The 6,269-nt window shown below is 42.5% G+C and overlaps 1 long non-coding RNA gene across 1 annotated transcript; it reads left to right on the top strand.

The window, feature by feature from the left end:
- Positions 1–3,922: 3,922 nt before the first annotated feature.
- Positions 3,923–4,354, top strand: LOC131218302 (uncharacterized). The gene is made up of 2 exons (XR_009157619.1): positions 3,923–4,064; positions 4,247–4,354. It is a non-coding gene; the product is annotated as an uncharacterized LOC131218302 (long non-coding RNA).
- Positions 4,355–6,269: the final 1,915 nt, after the last annotated feature.

Here is a 6,269-nt window from a genome sequence, read left to right on the forward strand (position 1 = left end):
TTAGCGACGTGAACTTCCCACTCTCCCAAGGCCCAAAACTACTTTTCCTTCCAGTCTTTTTTGGAGGTGGGGAGTCGGGTTACCAGACCCGGGGAACATTGGGGTTTGGCTAAGAAATAGTACCAGGCCGGGTCAGACCTATCAAACTTGGCCATATACAAATACAGGAACTCGTCCGGCGTCAAGTGTTGGTTTTTTACCTGATGCCAGAGGATGAAAGTGGAGACCAGAATCTACCATGCATTCGAAACTAACTGACCCAAAGCCAACTATGGACGTGCCAGTACCAGACGCATGAATGGATGGATGGGGAATAGGAGCCCGCACTGGAGGGTACAATGGAATATTGCGACATCCCCATCAATGGGATTACCTGCTTGATACTGAGGTGAGGGAGCTCGGATATGTACCGAGTCGAGAATCTCGTAATCGGCCCGGAACCGGGCCATCTGAGACTCGATCAGAACCGAGCCTCTAGGAACTGCCGCTCGGGACTTGCCCCCTGAAGGACCTGCCTTGGACCTTCCCGCCGTGTCCCGAGGCGCCTTCTTCGATTTCACGCCTCGGCTCTTGGCCTTCGGACCTGCAATCTTCTTGGCCAGTGGATGTAATTGTATGGCCTTTGAGGGGCCTTCGGAGTCTCCGAGTTCCGAGTTGGTAGTCTCCAGCTTAGAGTCCACTCCCGCTCCTCGGATCTCTTGGATTCGTCAGAATTACTCAACATAATGGAAAAAGAGCTAAAGAAGTGGAAGACTCACAGCGCTTTAGGCGATTCACTCTGGCAGAAAAAACCATTTTCCTGTAGGCAAGACCCCTTCTCCGATAGATGGAATCCCTTTATCCAACAGAAAAAACCCTTTTCCGATAGAAGGTGATTTGAGAAAATGAAGAGCATGGGAGCGAGAATTCAAAGGCAGGAGGATTTAAATGAGGACGCTAAAGGGTTTATATAGCCTTCGCCAGCCGAATGCCATCATTGCAGACGATTGTCTCCGAAGCTGAAACGGCTCGAACTCGAGCCTAATGGGACACGTGGAAGGAAGCTATATGTCTGGACCTATGTGCCCTGGTTCGAGTACCCTGAACATTAAATGTCGTTGCGGCTCAGACGACTTCTCGCCTCCCTCAATGAGCACGCGACATCGTTTCGCCTGCTTCATTAATTGCAATCCGTAACCACCTGCCATGCGTCCCTCGTCCAGAGGTCAGAAGTTGAAAGACTGCATCCACCGTACCAGACATGTATCTTAAAGCGTAATCATCACGACGATTGCGTTTCAATTACCCCGACCCATTATCATGAGCATAAATGACGCTTCATTTCCCTAGGAATTTACTTTCTAAGTCCAGGCCCAGACCAAGAGAGTAGGGGGCTTCTGTTATAGGAAAATGTGAGCAGACCCGATAAGGACCGACTCAAGCGAACCGAATCGATCGGTAGGGCCTCGGAGGAGAACATCGTGACTAGTATGGCCTTGCTTTCAAACTATGATTCCAAAACTAGGGTTATTGGGGAGAGACAGACGGGGCAATCTGAGCCGAACTCTTGTCTGGAGTCCTCATCCAAAGAACTATGGCCCTGGATCGATCGAGCCGAGCTCTTGTCTGGAGTCTTCATCCGAAGAACTATGGCCCTGGATCGGTCGAGCCGAGCCTTACTCACATCTCTAAGGCTGGAGACGTACTCCGACCACAAATTCCAACCATAAGGTTCGACCAATGGCTCAGGAAACCGAGTTCCAGAATCAACCCCAGTATGGACATGGCCAAAGATTACGCTCGTAGATACGTCTCATTAAGGCATACAAGAGAGTGAACTGGCGCACGATCCAAAGATACCGGCTGACATCTTCACACGGGCGACATCCGCTTGATTGAGCAAATCGTGCTGAGATTGACGGCCATGATCCCATCGCCTCATGGGTATAAATATTAGAGGAACCCATTGCAACATGTACGCAAGATCTCACACCCTCTATCTATATTATACAACTTTGACCCAGATTCCTTAGCCTGACTTATGCATCAGAGGGTACCCTGTTTAAGTCAGGGTCTCCTTTGCTCACCTTTCTGTGCAGGTCAAGGGTTTGTTTCGAGTCCTCAGCATTGAGCGGAGGGTGGTCCAAATTTTGACATCAACAGGGCCATCATATTGTTTATTTTCCATCCAATCTATTCATAAGGTCATGCGGACCTGGATGAATAAGGAAAACAAATATCAGATTTATCCATAAACTTTCGTGACGTTGGGAAGGTTTCAATGGTAGGTCTACTTGATATTTGGATTTTTCTTATTTTGGAATTAAGCCTTAAAACGAGCTCGCCAAATGTTGGACGGTCTGCATATAACACATGGTGGGGCTCACAAAACTTGGTGACGTCAACACCACCGACTAATCCGCTTCCAAGGAAATACCCGTGAAGTACTGTGCACTGCGAACATCAAATGTATCTTCAGTCTGGCTGATTCATTCGTGGTACGACTTTTTCCTACCGCCCATTCTTTCCTTCTCACTGGTCGGCAGAGATCTTTGAGAACTAATCACCTAAGGCCACCCGCACCATGGACGTGGTTTGGCTATTGACGCTGCCAGGGAGGTGGCTGCTGGTGGGTGCTCTGTTTGCCACACCATGATGTTTGTCTTTTATCCACGCCGTCCATCCAATTTTCCAGATTATTTTAGGTCTTAATGCAAAAAATGTGGCAGATGTAAATCTCAGGTGTGCCACACTGCAGGAGAACAGTAGTGATTGAATGTCCACCATTAAAAAATGTGGCAGATGTAAATCTCAGGTGTACCAATGTAATGTTTATTTGAAATCTAGCCTGTTGACTAACTCATGCATACCTTGATGGAAAAAAAAAATATCAGCTTGATCTAAAACGTATGTACCCACTAAGTTTTTAATGGTGGGTGTTCAATCAACACTTTTCTTGTGATGCGGTCTACTTGAGATTTTGATCTGCCTCATTTTGAGCTCATACCATAAAATGATCTGCAAAATGGATAAGCAGCAAACGCATAAATATTTAGTGGCCCCACTGACCACGGCTTACTGGCAGTGTCACTAGCCAATTGGCATCCCCGCACCATTCCCTGCGGTATTGGGCATTTTCAGCCATTGGATGCAATTAAATGGGAGAGACAGAACATAAACATTTAATAAAAAAGGCTAGGATGCAACTGGTTGGATGAGAAGCTAGTGTCCATCAGCGGTTGTACCACTCCTGTCCTTTATAAGGTCCAGTATATGAAGTGGGCATCAAATCCACTCCGTCCATCACGTGATACCTATCATATTCTGTGCAAAAAATAATTCTCTCCCAGACTAGTTGTCCAAAACAAGGCAAATAATGTAAAATAACACCTAAAGCTTTTAATTCCCATTGTGGCCGGCTTGAATTATGGGTCTGGTTTTTTGTTGTCCCTTCATCCCAGCAAGATATACCTGAATGAATGGGTTGGATGAAAGAACGCACACCATGGTTAGCCACATATAGACCTATAACTTGTGTCGCCACCCACGGTTAATTGTGATGAGCCATGGCAAAGAAAACAAATGTGATGAGAAAGAAAGTTAAAAACATCTGTATTGAGTAAAAGCTTTCTTCCTTCGGTTGAATGTATTCTAAAATTTATAGATATATAGAGATGATTTTAGGATGATTTTTACAAATAGGGGGAAGAATTTTTTGTTAAGAGTTTGGCAATCTTCTTGCTATATGATATCAATGCATGTTTGAATGGACGTGGAGAGTCTGAAGAGGCTATTCGGGCATGGTTAGGTTTCGGAGATCTTGGTTACTGTCGGGGTGTTTGGGGAAGATGGGTATGAGTTGGGGTTGGTGGGCAATGGATAGTGATGGTAGCAGCGGTGTTTTATTAAACAGATCAGATGGTAACAATGTCACTCACAATAATGGTGTTGCAACTGTAGTGGAACTGCAGAATTGAATCAAACATTCCAGATTGGATACTTGAATTCTATAAAGAACATTTAATTGAATTAAAACTTTTATTCTTTACTTTTGGTAAACTGTTATTCCAAAATTAAATATATGAGTCGGGATCCTCTGTTATCAGGTCAACAGAGAATTCCTGTTACCCTAATGGTTTGGCGTCCGAAGCTGTTTTTTTATTTATTTTTATTTTTTTAGTGAGCAGTGACGTGGACCAATGGGAATTAGGGTATCAGGAATTCTCTGTTGACCTGCTAACAGAGGATCCGGACTCTAAATATATAGGGGGTTTGAGCGAGCGGCTAGCACAGTGAATTTGCTCCCTACATTTGTTGGTTTATCCATCCGTATTATCAATTTATCAATGTTCTAAAATGCGCGATTTCCATCTTTTTTTAAAAATCATTTTGCACCCTCTCTTTGAAGGTCACCTATCAGACGGCTAGGATCAACTGATCCATGTTTATTACAAACCATCTCCCATCCGAAGTGTGGACAGATCCCTGTAAGCATGTTCTCCTTAAATAATATAAATACCCACAACAAGCATTTCATTTTCACCAAAAGAATGGTAAACAAAATAACAATAAAAATAAAAATAAAAATAAAAACATTCTCTACATCTTGCTTTTTCTTCCTTTTCTTCTATTTATTTAAAACCTCGAATTTTCTTTCTTCTTCTTCTGAGACGAGTCTTTCCTTACTTTGGAAGTACCGAAATCTCCCTTCATGCTTCTCGAGGCAGGGAAATCAGTACTAGATCTCCACTCAATAAAGTCAGATGCAGGGGCCTGAAAATCAGATCTCGTTCGCCTGTGGGAAGATCCTTCGAAAGTTCCTCCAACGTTGTCCGTCAGAGGATATCGGCTGTTGCGGCTCGAGTCATCGGAAAGGCAGTGGTACTTGCTTCGATCTTTGTTCTTCTTCAAAGCGTGGAGAACGAACGGGATCAGGCCTTCCATTCTCTCTCTCTCTCTCTCTCTCTCTCTCTCTCTCTCTCTCTCTCTTGAAATGGAAGATTGCTATTTTCTTTTCTTTTTCCTGTTTGGGTGTTTGGGAAAGGGTTATTACTCTTTTATTTATAGGGATACAAAAGGCAGTGAAGGAGAAGAAGGCAGGAAGGGGGAGAAGGTATGATTGAAGGTCATTTTAGTAACATAAATGCCCATTTCCAAGTCGACTCGTTTGACTATGCATACGTTAGAACCCTTCGTAAATGACCAAACTACCCTTACTTGCAGGTTGTAACGCTTACAACTAGGGCATGTGCACGAGAGACTTAGATTCGGTTGTTGTTGTTATTATTATTATATAAATGAACGTGGGAAATTGGGCCTATTAGGGAGCGTGGATTTGGAACCGTGATTGAAACCCTCCCGTTGTGTTTGGCACCTTGGATTCAGAATACCTTATAATTCAAAATTAGCTATGTATAGTATATTTATAAGGGTTTGAATTTAATTGCTAAATCAACTTTAATATCTCTAGTTAGTGTATGTATATAATGTTTGATACAATGGTTGTAATAAGTCCGTTAAAATAAATGCTTTGCTCGAAAATAATAAAATTTCAAGTCTTCGGATGGGCCACAAGCACAATATCACATTTGAGTGACTAACCAACGATTTTTAACTGTTGATTTACATGAAAAATGTTTGGATGATGCATTTTATCATATTAAAGTAATTATAGTGATGCAATTAATATTCTGATTGTTTTGGGATGTCGTCAATGGGCCATGTGTCCAATATATTAATAGCCTAGTGAGACACATGCAACTTTTGTAAAGATTTTAGATGTAATCCAAGCTTTCACTTACATTTCAAACTTCCTCTTTGAGGGGATTTGAAACCCTCCAGGTACTTTATGTTTTCAATAAGGCCTATTCTACCAAGAGATCTTGGAGTCATGGGTTGTACTTATGTAAAATGAATGCATTAGGACATGATGCATAACAATGATGTCCATTTACCAATTACCAAACACAAATCACATGTGAAAATTGGATTGGTATATGAGATTATTTACCCAATTACTCAAATTAATTATCCAACTTGTATTTGACCATGACTACAACCATATGTGATATCTGGTTTGATGGATTACTTGTTTATTTTAATATGTAGTTGAAGTTGGGTTCAGGCCCAAGTTTGATAGATTTAATGAGTGTCCTTCATGTGCCAATGTTCTTGTAAGATCGGGTCCATTCATCAAGTCAACTCCATTTGGATTTAAGGGGTGGATATAGCACAGTTATGATGGAGGTGGAGGAAGTGGTTGTTGAGCATGAGGTCTTGTTTTAATGATC

This window comes from Magnolia sinica, chromosome 11 (genome assembly GCF_029962835.1).
Source record: "Magnolia sinica isolate HGM2019 chromosome 11, MsV1, whole genome shotgun sequence".
NCBI classification, from domain to species: domain Eukaryota; kingdom Viridiplantae; phylum Streptophyta; class Magnoliopsida; order Magnoliales; family Magnoliaceae; genus Magnolia; species Magnolia sinica.